We start from the raw sequence: 14,411 nt of genomic DNA, 5'->3' as shown, positions 1-14,411 counted from the left end.
CCCCCCCCCCCCCCCCTTTTAATGAAAAAGGAGCGATTTGTATTCCGTTGCTAGTCTGTTAGCGCCTAAACCTTCGGTCCACTCTCTAAAAATGTATTGTTGGGGGGAACTTTTCTAAATCTGAGTCCCTACAAGAGTTATAACAAAAAAGTTATGAAATAATTTATGATTTTAAAACTATTCATAATCTTTTATGGGAGAGAGAGTTCACTAAAAGGAGAAAATACACCCTCTTACGGGTGTATGTTTCTCTCCTCTTATAGTTGGTAGAACCCACCAACTATGGGTCCCTCTAACTTGTGAGAAGGAGGAAGTATACACCCGTATCAGGGTGTACTTCCTCCACTCAAATAAACTATTTTAAGAAGACTAGCCATAGTGATTTAGGCCTACTTGATTTCAGGTCTAATCACTAATGTGATTCAGAAGGATTTTGGGTTGTCTTTTCGCCAACACTTGGGTTCATCCCAACGAAGTGCTTCCTCCAATTATCCAATATAAATGTGACAAAGGAATATGCTCACTTAGTGATTAATCAAGTACTTTAAGAGTCCTAGACATCCACTTCGGTCAAAAACAAAAAAGTTAAGGGGGTGTTTGGTAGTATATTTTGAACAATAGTTTTTAGCGTTTAAACAACATTGCATATATTTTTACATAATTTTTTACCCACACGTATTTCTAAAAAATACAAATAACGTTATTAAAACAACATTACCGAACAGACCTTAAACTTGTTGAATAAAGTTACTGAAACTTCTTTATGCTTGTGTAAAATAACTTGTGTAATAAACATTGCTAAAAAAATAGATTGATTGGACACATTTCTGTTTTATAATTCATTTATCCCACAAAGCGTATTTAAATTTAAGTTAAGAAATGACAATGAATTCATGAACCAAAAAAGAGGTTAAATAAAAAGGAATATGCTCAGGGATTAATTAGGTTCTTTAAGAGTTCTAGACACCCACAAAAATTAAAAAGAAAAAGAAAAGAAAAAGAAAGATTAAACTTGTTGAATATACGTTTATACACACAAACAAAAAAGCAATTGAAATTATGACCTTTAAGTCATGATTTCAGTTGCTTTTCTTTTTTTCTTTTTTTTTTCTTTTTTTTTTCTTTTTTTTTATGTATGTAAAATAACTTGTGTAATAAACACGGCTAAAAAAATAGATTGGTTGGAACAAAAAAGAGGTTTAGTAATAAGGAATTGGTTCACATCAATATGAAAACTGTATTAGATTTGTGGTGCTGTGACCTAGGGCCGAAATATCCATTTAACTTTGAGCAGAAAGATGCATGTGTATCCAAGAGCAACAAGAAAAAATGATTACCAATCTCAGTAGAGTCAAAACTTTGGGTTTTGAGGGTCGAACTTTGGTTACTTTGGAAGTTGATGGCAGAATATACGGCTTTGCTTTTACACATTATAGGTCAAACCTAATTTCATTTTCAGGATCGTGCGGATTGATTTTCTTAATTAAATAAACTATATGAGCTATGTAGTGAGAAAGACAGGACAAGAGATTAGGTATGTGTTCCAATGGTAGGAAGCTTCTTCTTTGTGTCTTTAGTGGAGAGAATGGATGAACCATAAAAAGCCTACCCACCCAAAAACAAAATTTTAGAAAATAATTGTAATGTATAATTCTACAATTTGCTCCATATTAATTGTTGGATTTTTTGTCAAACGCATTTAATGACTAAATTATATGATATTATTAAACACTTTTCAACAACCCTCTTAAGTGGGTTTGAAAATCCCTAAAATAAAATATAAAATACATTTTTTTCCCCTTTATTTTCTTCTATAGTACTCTCCACAAATAAACAATCAGCAATCCCCATTAGTGACGTGTTGGTGCTCCTTATACTTCATTAAAATGAGGTCTTAGCTTGAGAGCAATTAAGGGTTATTATGGTTACGCCTAAGTCGAAAAGTCACACAAGTCACTCCATCCAAACCATTTTTCTTGGTTTAACCTAAAAAAAAAAAAAAAAAAAAAAAAAAAAAAAAAAAAAAAAACCTCGGTTGCTATCTAGAAAATGGCTTGACATTCCAATCTTCCTCCACTTATTGGTTGCAATATCATACATACAAAACTCTCCCTCTTCCCTCAGCTATCGTTGATGCATAACAAGTCACTCACCATCATAGAATCTGGGAATCCTTATGGACCATTCACTATTTAATATATTTGTAATTCTGGTTTTAAGCACCCACTTGAAGTTCTTATAATCACTGAGGATCCAAACCGAGATTTCTTCTGTCGAAGTTGATATGATGGTAAGCGAACCATTTACTACTCCGAACCATGATGTCCAATTCACGAATGGAAGTGGTAGGTTTCAAGGAAGTTTGATGATCCTAGCCTTTCTTTTTTTCACATGAAAGGCAAGCCTTAAGCTATAGCCGCATTTTTTAAAAACACGGCTATAGCTAACCTATAGTTCCATTTTTAAAACGTAGCTATAGGTCCAGCCGAATAATTTTTTTAAGGGAACCTATACCTCCGTTTTTGAAAAACGTGACTATAGCTAACATTTAGCCGTGGTTTAAAATGCAATTAAAGGTGAGCTATAGCCGCGTTTTTCAAAAACGTAGCTATAGGTAACTCCCAAATTTTTTTTTCCTTTAGCTTCCCATATACTTTTTGCTTTCCCACGTACGTCACACTTTCCCCACCTACCCCCCACTTTCATCTTTTTTTATTTTTTATTTTTTTTATTTTATTTTTATTTTATTTCTTCATTCTTCACTCACTCTTCCCGCGTACTCTTCAGGTTCTTCTTTCTTTCCTTTTTTTTTTCTTCCTTCTTCACATCTGGGTAACTCTCTTTTTTCCCCCTTTTTCTTTCTTCCTTCTTCACATCTAGGTAACTTTTTTTTTTTTCCTTTTTTTTCTTCCTTCTTCTCATCTGGGTAACTCTTTTTTTTTTCTTCATTCTTCACATTTGAGTAACTCTTTTTTTCCCCCTTCCTTCTTCACTCCAGCACAACTCTTTTTTCTTTTTCTTTTTTCTTTGTTTCTTTGCAACTACTTTTTTCTTTTTCTTTTTTTCTTTTTTTCTTCATCTCAAGCACACTGATGGTTTTTGAATGGAATTAGTGTTAGATTTGGGTTGGTTTTGTTGAATGAGAGGAGATTCATGCGTTTGTGTTCTTATATTTTGGAGCACATTGTGTTTGATTTTGAATTTTCTGGGTGTGTTTGTATTGTGAGTATGTTGTATTTAATTTTGAATTTTTTGAATTTGTGTTTGATTTTGAATTTTCTGGGTGTGTTTATATTGTAAGTATGTTGTATTTGATTTTGAATTTTTTTGATTGGAATTTTGAATTTTCTGGGGGGAAAAAAAAACCCAAAATTTTTTTTTTTTGTTTGTTTTTAAAAAACCTATAGCCTTGTTTTTAAAAACGTAGCTATAGTTCGGCAACCTATAGCCACAGGTATAAACGCAGCTCAAAGTGAGTCTATAGCCGCGTTTTTAAAAACATAGCTATAGGCCCGAAGCCTATAGCTGTGGTTAAAAAACGCGGCTATAGGTTTGACCTATAGCTGCAGTTATAAAAACACGGCAATAGACCCACAGGGGCTATTGCTGCGCAGTTTAGGCCTGGTTTGTAAACACAGCTATAGGAAACGCAACTATATCCTATAGTTGTGTTTTTGGGGTCTATAGCCGTGTTTAAAAAACGCGGCTATAGCCCTCGTTTTTTGTAGTGATATCATTGCACTTCCTAATCCAATGTAACAACCCGTGAGAATAGATTGGTAGAGCATTGAAGAAGTTATAACTCAGGAAAGTAAATTTTGTCGAGGATTTTCTCCATGACAGTATGTTGGATGAGAATATCTCAAATTGATAGGTATCATCTCTAGGTAATTTTCTAATACAAACAACCTTGTAGCGGTGCAAGGAGAGAGATTGGTTCCACAGCCAACCCGATAGCAACATGGATTTTTTTATTTTCTATAAATTGGTGTCTATTGGTAACGGGGTTTAAAACTAAAAAACTTTTTTTCGAAAGATGTAAGTGAAGCAGGCCACTACAATAAGCTAAGAGTTTGAAACAGAGAGGTAGTGTCACAGAACTCACAATTTCTTTGTCAGAATTGGGAGGATAGAGAGGAACTTTGAAATAGAATTCAGTCTAGTCATGTGAGCAATGAAATATACAAGAATAGCGAAGAAATAGTTTCGCTTCAAACCCAGGGTTGGAGATGAAGGTGTTGAACCTCTTGCTTATGCTTTTGCACCTGACCACGGACTTAAGAGGCAATCAGAAAAGAATGTCATCGAGAAGATTGTCGCATAGGTCTTCCATTTTTTTGGCTGTACGTTAGGGGGTAAAAAAAAAACTCTGTACAATCAAAGAGAGAAGAGTCTAGATTTTGGTGTCGTCTGGGTTTCTGTATCACAACATCTATATATGCAGACATAATTAGGGTTTAGGATTTTCTAAATACATACAAACTCTTTTTTTTACTCCAAGAAGGGTTGTCCACGGGTTGGGTCGGGTTGGGTCGACCCAGGGTTGGGCCTAACCTGCACTTGACCTAATTGGATTGGGTCATTGAAAAATTGACCCGTACTCACTTGAAATATGAGTCTGACCCACCAAGTAGGGTCATCGGTAGGGCAGGTTGGATTCAACGGTTTAGCAGGTTTGGATCACACATTGGGCCAAATTTGTAGATTTTCATTGATTTAATTTTTTGGGCCTTTTTGGCCAATATTATTGGGCTTTCTAAATTTTCAATCATCAATTGGACCTCTTTTAAAAATCATTTCTTTTAAAATGGGCCAGTAACCTTTAAATATGGTTTTTTTTTTTTTTTTTTTTTTTTTTTTTTTTTTGATAAGGATAACAACCGAGCTTTTATTCCTTTTGTTCCTTCTTTAGCAGAGATTAAAACTAGGAAGTGGCTGGATGTACCAACTCCGGTTGTTCAATGCATTGACAACCTCTCGCTGCTCGTTGGAGGACCTTTGAGCTTGAAGAGTTCATTTTAAAGTTAGTGATAGTGCATGAAATATAAAATAAAGTATTCTTATATTTGCATATGAATAATTGAGAATTAGCATTTTTTTTTTCCTATAAGTAATTGAAAATTTACATGCTAATGAGTTTTTATTTGATGCAAGAAGGATGTAGGTAAGACTCATACCCAAAGACCTATAAGATGTGGAGAAGACTAATCGATTCAAGAAAGAAGCTAATTGGAGTAAAAAATAGTCAAATTTTATAATAGGGATTTTCTGTGTATCTCAGTAATTCAAGTTAGGTTGGAAAGTTAACTCGAAAGACTACAACTTTGTAGTTCAACATGGAATTGAAAATCTTATGAATTTTCCAATCTAATTAAATTTTCTTATTCTTTTAGGGTTTACTCCTTGTTTGACTTGTATTAATGGTTTGTTTGGATTGAGATGAAGTAGAGTTGAGTAGAATAGAATTGGCTTAAATTTTGCTTATTTTCAACAAACTTTACTCTACTCCTCTCTAATCACCCTCTCTCTCTCCTCAATCCAAATAGGCCCTAAGAGTGTGTTCTTTCAACACAATGACTATTCCTATCTCTATTTTATTTTATTTGTTTACTTTAATGTCTAGTATTTTAATTTTGTGTTTTCTTTCAATTACTATGAGTAGCTGAATTTTTAATTAAAAAATTGAGGATGAAAATTTTTATTTATTTATGAGATTTGATTTTGTCCATAGTGATTTTTTTTTTTTTTAATGATTTAATTGTTTTTGCTTCATTTCAATTGACAAAGATAGTATTCTGAATATGCGTTCAATAATGTTTTTCTCATGATTTAGGGTGATCTTAATCAATTGAATGCTTAGTTTATTATTTCTTGATTTTAAAATTGGATATCTCTTGTGATTTATTTGTTAACAGATACAATTGATGATTTGATTTTATATTTAGAAAACGAAGAGGAACATGTTTTAGATTTTAAAATAAAGATTTTAATGTTAATATTTCTCATGATAACAAGATTGAATTTTAAATTATTCTTAATAGTTTACATCTTTTTATTGCTTTAATAATCTCTTTGCTTAGTTTATTTTTATTTAATTTTAAAATAACCAGTTTTTATTGAACTAGATTAGGATTAAAGTTTGATTAATTTTCTTATGTTCATACATGTCCTTGTAGGTTCGACCTTGTATTTGTCAAACTATACCTAGGTATGGTTCATGCATTTGTGATGAGTATTTATAAAATTTACAACATAAAGGCTGTAGCATAATTTTATGTTAGAAATAGACTGTTTCTTTTTCTTTTCTTTTTTCGACCAGGAAAATAGACTGTTTCTAATGTTTTTGTTTCTTTGCCTTTAAGATTTATTTAAAAAAAGAAAAAAAAACTGGCCTTTAAGATTGTTAATGCATTCAGCTTTCCCAAAAAAAAAAAAAAAAAACCCATTATATATTAGTAATCTTGGTTTAGTTACTAACAAATATTAATTCATTAAGTTATGTAGTGAATTCATATTTATTTTATTTGTGGAGGCTGATATTATTTAGCGACCTAATAATTATTAGTTAATGTTGCGATGGTACATTTTATGAATTAGGTGAAATTAGGTGAAACTTCCATCCTATGGTCAGTGGAGCTCACACCCTTTTTTTTTTCACAAGTCCCTAAGTGCTATAAGTATCAATTTGATTGGGTTAAAAAAAAAAAAAAAAAATCAAATGACAGTGTTTCGGCCAAAATTCAAATTAATTAAAAAAAAAATTCAATATGTTTGACATTTTTGGCTGTTTGTTATTTAGGATCTAATTTAATGCTGATTCAATCATATATGACTTTGAGATTTAAAGAACATCGAGTTTCAATTTGATTGATAATCAAGAACAAATGCATTACAAACAATTATTTTGCGTTTTTTCTTTTGTTTATATTTTTTTGTTACTAAAGATATGCTAGTTAAGATACTTTAGTTTTGAATTTAAATATATTTCTTATTGTTCAATTTAAAAAAAAAAAAAAAAAAACTTTTATTCACACTTTGTGATAGAGGAAAATTGGTGAAAAGGAATGATGGAGGAAAAAAATGGTGAAAAGAAAAGATGTTTTAGAAAGTTAAGGGCCCGTTTGGTACCCCAGTTCAAACACTATTGTTTAGTTTTCAAACCACAAAACATATTGCCCAAAACCAGAAAGTAGCGTTTGGTGGCCCATCTGTGTTCACGCTCAGTTTGAAAAATGTTGTTCAAAATGATGGGCTTTTTAAAACACAGTCCGGCCTGATTTCAAACAATAAGGGCCCGTTTGGTCATAGAGTTTAAAAATTGTTGTTTAAAAAGATGTAAAAAGTATTGTTTAAAAAGTGTTGTTGAAAAACGTATTTTTAGTGTTTAAAAAACAAAAAAAATGTGTTTGGTATTATAGTTTAAACAATAGTTTTTAGTATTTAAAAAATATAAAAATGTGTTTGGTAGGTGTGTTTAATTTTATGAAAAAAGCTGGCAAAGAGTACGAAATAATATTTTTTAATGAGGAGAGAGACGATAATATTTGTTGCTGGAGTCCTTCATCCCTTCTCTTCTTCCCTGAGGGCAGAAACCAAACCACGCAGTCGTCGCAACCATCTACGCCTCTGATCTCATATCCACGGCTGGGCTTCACATTCCTCGGATCTCATATCCACTGTCAACACTCCAAGACCCAGCAACCACTCTTGCGTTTGTAGTCGCCGACCCATAACTCCAAGACGCAGGTTCGCATCTCCCTTTCACCTTGCTCGTCAATGGGTTTTTTTTGTAAAGAGTGAACATTTTGTGCCTTACTCACAGATTTCTCACTTTTTTTTTTTTTTTTTTGTATTTTTCCTTTTTGTTTTTTATTTGTTATTTTTTTCCTCACCAATCGGGAAAACCCATTTTTCCTGTTCTTTGTTTGCTGTAGACACAATATTTGATTTACAATCCAAACATACACGCCCTACGTTCTCGAAATCTAGAAGGGTTTTGTCGATATCTTTGCTGTTGAAACAATTCTTGATTTACAACCCATTCGATTTTCCATTTTCCGTAACACTATGTGAATCATTTGCCGAGAAAGCTTCGGAAATTTGATGAATTTGTGCTTTTCCTAGGGCTTATCAGCTACGAAAACCCAATGTTGCTTGCTTGCTGTTTGAAATTTGAGGGTCTTTTGAGTGTATTTTTAAGCTAATATGAAATTCTCTGTAGCTGATTATTAGTTTCATTAGTGCATTTTTACTGTTAGTTTTAGTTGATTGGGTTTAGCAGAAAGTGGCCACACTCACCTTACAAAACCAAATGGCACCAAATCTTCAATCAAAACCAAGCCATGCAAACACTAAAACAAACCACAACAACAACAACAACAAAAACAGAACCCCCACAACAAGAACAAATCTCAAACAAACAACCCCTATATCTACCAGCACAGTTCAGTTACTGCATTTCCAAGAAATAAAAAACAACTATAAGTCAATTATTCATAAATGTAATATGTAAAAGGAACCTAAAATTGATAATGACAATGATATAGAATCATTTTCCCCCTACTCATTCAGAACTTGCAATATAACCACCTACAACAACAAAACCAAAAAAAGGGCCGTAAAAAACTCNTCAAAAAATTATAATATTGCTGGGCTGAAATTAAAGGTAGAAGTGTTACAGAACATAAAGCCCGAGAAGAACAAAAAAACATAAACTCAAACCTTCCTTTTTTTGATCACTACAATCCTTTACATTATTTACACCAAGCAAGCATTCTCATTCTAGAAAAAAAGTGAAGCATTAAGCCAATAACATACTACTGTAAGAGTCAAGAGTCAACCCTATACATATACCTAGCACTACCAAAATGGGTGACTCAAGATTGTCAAAAAACTGCTACAAAGTGCATCAAGTTCAAGAGGAGTCAATAGTACATAATAACATAATATGGGTACACAGTAAGAATGAACACATCATCATAACAGTTTGGCTTACACCATTGTCGTAGTTAGCAGTAGTGCAAGCGCAGTGCAGAACAAACACCATCCAATGAACATAATCTTGACCCTTTTTTTGTCTGATCTAAAAGATGGACCTTGTCATGCATTACCCTCAATTCCTCGCGCAACACACACAACTCTTCTTGTAGTTGTTGGAATTCCTCCGCATATGACAATGGTGTCTTCATGGGAATACACCATTGAAAAAACCTACATGCGTCCTTTGGGCAACATTGGAATAGCCTGTATCGGTTCTCATTTCGCTTATCCGAAATCCTCACACTTGCTCTCATGCCACAAAAACAGTTGCAATTTCGGAACCGAAGGCCATCGTCAATATCGTCATGCATTGCGTCCGACATCTGCAAGAAGAAGCCAAAACATTGACTGCACTGCCTAGTTTTGAGAAAGCATGAAAGAAAGCCAAAAATCCAAACTCTTACTAGTCTCAAGTGAACTAAAAGGAGCCAAAACACTACAAAAAGCAAAGAAGTCTTGGAACACAGATTGACAAATGTGACCGCACTAGCCACTGTCTGAGAAGAAGGAAAAACTAGGAACTTTTTCATAGCATGTCACCCATGTATATTATATATTAAATTGTCAGACCCAAATAATGATACAAACTGTTAGGCTTTACAGTCAAAATCTATTGTGTTCAATATGAGTTCTACAGTTGCCATCAATAGGTTCTTGCAATCAAAGAGTAAAGGTTCCAATAGATGGTTAGCAGTGGTGGACTCATGACAAAAAATTTGACTACAATTTGAAGCCAATTTGAATTGGATTTGGATTTTAATTCTGCATTCACTTTAGAATAATGCTATATTACAACAATTTTACGACAAAGCTTAGGTCTTAGGTGAATATCTATTAGTAGTTCTTATTTAGGCTTACCACTGAGATTAATACAAACTTTCAAAATTTTGAATTAGAAAACCATTGATCACAGAACCAGAACAGAGAAAACTGAAAATACTCCTAAACCTCACAAAACATTTGTTTGAGCACTGTAATTGAGGAATAGTCCTCAACAGCGCCACATTATATCCATCATATCCAAATTTAATTCAACTTCATTCAATCAAACAAGCCACAAATTCATCAAATTCACCAAGCTTAACTTCATGAATAATTAAATGTTTTCTGAGGAAGTTGTTGGTGGAGGATTTGAGAGAGGAGAGTCTGACCATTTTGAGAGTCGGGATTAAAATGGATGTAGAAATTGAGAGATAGAAATATGAGTTTGGGGAATGGGATTACGAGGTCATAGCTCTCTGACTCAGAGAGGGATGAAAGAGCGATGAAAAGAAGGACTATTGGCAACAACTGAAGCGAGGCAATTGAGTCTAACACAGGGAGTGCAACGACACCGTTTAGCATAATAAGTTAAAAAGTGATGAAAAGAAATAACTCTTATCACCTTGATTTAAAGGAAATTTCTTAGGCAGTTGGAGTATTACTGCCTCCTCTTATTTATATTTTCATTTGAGCACTATCCTTGTTAGATCCAAGGCTTTCAAGCAACGTTGTCAACCATATCTCTCAAAAGATTATAATGTATGACTAATGGCATATATCATGTTCATTGATGGAATTGTATGAACACCCAAAGCAGTGAACATGAACGTTAGAGAAGCATGAATGTTAATGGTGTATGGGTTTTCTGTTTTCCTGTTGGCATGTTTATTGATTTTTTTTTTTTTAGTTTAGTATATTTATAGTTTGAATGATTCTCTCAATTTTCACATCTAGATCACACCAAAGCAAAAATGTGTGACTTTAACTTTTCATAAAATTAAACACACCTACCAAACACATTTTTATATTTTTTAAACACTAAAAACTATTGTTTAAACTATAATACCAAACACATTTTTTTGTTTTTTAAACACTATAAATACGTTTTTCAACAACACGTTTTAAACAATACTTTTTACATCTTTTTAAACAACAATTTTTAAACTCTATGACCAAACGGGCCCTAAGTTACTTAGAGAAAAGAAAGAATGAATGCAGATTTCTTAGATTCAAATTCAACTAATTACAATGAAGGCAGCCCTACTTATTTATAGTTACATAAGCAAGCTGCTGAGTTAGTTACAAGAACCCGCTATATGACTATCATGTGATTTTTTAACTAACTAATAGGCTATTACACTTATCAGTAACAACCTATCAACTAACTAACTTTGTGTTACAAGTGATAAAGGCTATTAAAAGTAAAAGGAAACTACTTATTACACAACATAAGCTAGTAATAGATAAATTTAAAAATGAAGTTCTAGCTAGTTCGTACATGCTTAGTGTTTGGCTTGCAGAATACTTTCTAACACATACACCAAAGAAGCTTCTTCTTCTTCTTCTTCTTATTGATGCACGCTCTTCATCTTATAATACCACTCCTAATTTAATGGCCTAATAAGAGAATATAAAAAGTACCTTTTTTTTTCCTAATTAAAATATCCTTGATCCTTATACATTAACGAAGAGTAGAGAAATAATAATAATAATAATAAAAGACACATGTCATAAAAATAAAAAATAGAAAATGTCCAAAAACTGGTGGAAGCTATTTGTAAATTAAATTCTCTTTTTGTCTCTATGCAATTAATATTATTGTTGTTATAAATAGAGCGCGCCATTCAATTCAATTGATAATTTTGTAGTGTTTAGATTTGCCAAAGTACCTGCCATGCCCATGACCACCAATAATGTCGTCTTAGTGGAATGGAAATGATATACGCTGCAAACTTGGTGAAAAAAAAAATTGATATAAAGCTTAAAAACGAATTTCGCCGTTGCCGGGGATCGAACCCGGGTCACCCGCGTGACAGGCGGGAATACTTACCACTATACTACAACGACTGGTTGACATTGGTAATTCCAGAAAGATAATAGTAAAGTCTTTTGTGTAGGTATTAAGCCAATATTGAATTTAATATAATAGGAGGGAGCAATGGTTAATAGCATAGCAATAGCAGAAAAGCGAGATCAATCATCATCATCAATCAGTTGAAGCAATCGAAGAATAATAATGGCGTTGATGATGATGAGGGGTGAGCCATTGGTGACGAAGCTGGCTGTGTTAGCCAAGTACGTGGTTCTTCCGGGAGCCATGGCCGCTGCTGTCCTTTACTCTCCTCCCGATCACGCTTCCTCCTCCAAATAGATCAAGGTCACTCTTATTTTGGGTTAGGTTTGGATTTTTTTTTGCTTTTGTTTTTCCAATACTTGTACTGTATGTATGTGCAAATTTCCTAGATTTGTTGTTTGAGGTTGTGATTGTGTGTGGTAAATGGTAATTATTGTTCTGGTTAGAGCTATAGACTCTGAATCAATTTTGATAGAATTAGAGATTGGATGAGAGAATGAAATTTAGTTTTTTTTTTTTTTTTAAATAATCCTCCCTTATTCACTAATTGTAGATGATTCAATTACTTGGTTTTTTTTACTTTTTAGATACACAAAGTTTGTGATTGACATATTCTGTTCCCACCTGATAATAAGCCTACTTTCTCCCCCTAAGTTACAAAATATACACAAAAAAATGTTTGGTTTAATTTTTAAAATGATGATTTTGTTCTACAGTAAAATGGGGTACTGATACATTTTCTGTCTTGATTAATTAAAATTGGGCCACAAGAAAGAGATGTGTACAAGCTCCGGCCCTACGGGCTTGTTAATGATCATTCAAGGTGATTTTTGGCTCTTGGGCATGAGGACAAACTGCTTAGCCCGCCAGGGGTGAAAAGCTCGTGAATTACCCAGTAACTAGTTTTGGCAAGTGGGGTCAGTTACCTGTAGAAATTTGATTAACAATGATGATTGTTGTCCTGTATGCTTTGCGGTATGCAACTAATCTGAGTGAAGTTTTTCTATGTCATCCAAAATAATAATAATAATAATGTGATTTTTGATCCTACAGTCTATCTCAGCTTGAGGGTTATGTTCATCATATTGTTTGTTAAAGTTATCAAGGGCAATGCCCACTTTGTTAGGGTAGCTAAATTGGAGAATGGAGTGGTAATCTGTATTTCTAGTTTGGTAATCTCCTGTGCGGAGCATAAACTGCTTAGCTCATTAGGGGGTGAATGTCCCCTGAATTACCCCAGCAACTGGTTGTGACGATGGGCTTAGTTTCTCATTGGTTTTACTAACTAGAGGCAAGTCCAAAGAACTCTTCTTTATAAAAGTTCCATACGTTATATTATATAAAAGAAAAAGGAAAAAAATGATCACTTACCTTTTAGCATCTCAAATATAATACTAAACATGGTGTTGTTTGAGACCTCTCTAAACATGTAAGTTCTTTTATGTTTGCATTAGATGGTACTCTCCTCCAATAAATGGACAGTGAGTTTTTTGGATGACTAGTAGAGATTCTGCAGAAAAGTAGACAATCGTGGAGTTTTGCTTGGTTTTGAAATCAACCATGAAATAATGACAACTTACTGATTTTTTTTTTTTTTTTTTTTTTAAAAAAAAAAAAAAAAAAAAAAAAAAAAAAAAAAACCATGAAATAATGACAACTTGTATACAAGAAAGTATTCCAATTCTTTTGGAATGAGCTTTTTATTCTTCTTATGCCATCCATTTTAAGAGAGACTCATGGCCATCATCTATCTCTAAAGTATGATCCTTTCTTACACCTCTTACCAGATTCATTTATAGTAACCCTGTTCTCTACTGGAGAAAACAAGGAATTAAAATGTTAGAAATAGAAGCAGTAGCACCCTGTTTCAGCATTAGAGTCTCATTTGCTATATAGTTTATGAGATTAATTTTGCAGGTGATATATGTCCTGGAGTTTTGTGAAATCTGCTTTGATCTTATGGGAGTCTTTGGAGTTAAAGTTTTGTGATTAGGATTTAGGGCTATTTGAAAACTGTCTTTCTACTTTTAACATAAAATCTTTTTTTTTTTTTAATATTTTTTTTTTCATTTTCCTTATCCTTCTGCCATTTATTATATATCAAATTTGTATTTTGGGCTAGCTTTTCCCTTTCCATAATTGCTTCTTTTCTCTCCAGTGAAAGGGCTCTTAATTGGTTCTATGGAACAACTGTCCCTTTTTCTGTAACATTACTTCGATTGTGACTAATTGTTAATCTTCTCTTCTTACAGGGGCATCTCGATTGCTTAGGCATGCATGTTTGCAATTTTGCAGAAGTCATTGGTAAAAGGTGGTATGTAATAATACTCATGATCTAATGATTGTTGAATTTCATGTATATTTGGAGAGATGAATGCATGTTTTTGTTTGAAGAATTCTGAGGAGTAGTTTCCTTTTTTCTTTGGCTTTGCTCACAATTAAGTGTTATCCAATCAAGACAGCATTGCCCCCATTTAAACATTGTGGAATGTATGAATGCTCAAATTTAGAATAGCTGTGATTGCTTGTGTTGTTA

At 33.1% G+C, this 14,411-nt stretch overlaps 1 long non-coding RNA gene and 1 other non-coding gene across 3 annotated transcripts; one reads left to right on the top strand and one right to left on the bottom strand.

Moving 5' to 3' along the window:
- The first annotated feature begins 11,692 nt into the window (after window positions 1-11,692).
- On the top strand, window positions 11,693-14,411 carry LOC111990325 (uncharacterized). Of its 2 annotated transcripts, none has more exons than XR_002880631.2 (2): window positions 11,693-12,178; window positions 14,128-14,411. It is a non-coding gene; the product is annotated as an uncharacterized LOC111990325 (long non-coding RNA). The 2 variants fall into 2 exon arrangements; XR_010628958.1 differs by having other exon boundaries at window positions 11,693-12,199.
- Window positions 11,797-11,868, bottom strand: TRNAD-GUC (transfer RNA aspartic acid (anticodon GUC)). Its single transcript has one exon. It is a non-coding gene; the product is annotated as a tRNA-Asp (tRNA).

This window comes from Quercus suber, unplaced genomic scaffold (assembly GCF_002906115.3).
Source record: "Quercus suber isolate HL8 unplaced genomic scaffold, Cork oak 2.0 scaffold_6, whole genome shotgun sequence".
Classification (NCBI taxonomy): domain Eukaryota; kingdom Viridiplantae; phylum Streptophyta; class Magnoliopsida; order Fagales; family Fagaceae; genus Quercus; species Quercus suber.
The sequence above is the reverse complement of the archived record's forward strand: the minus strand, read 5'-3'. Positions and strand labels throughout refer to the sequence as shown.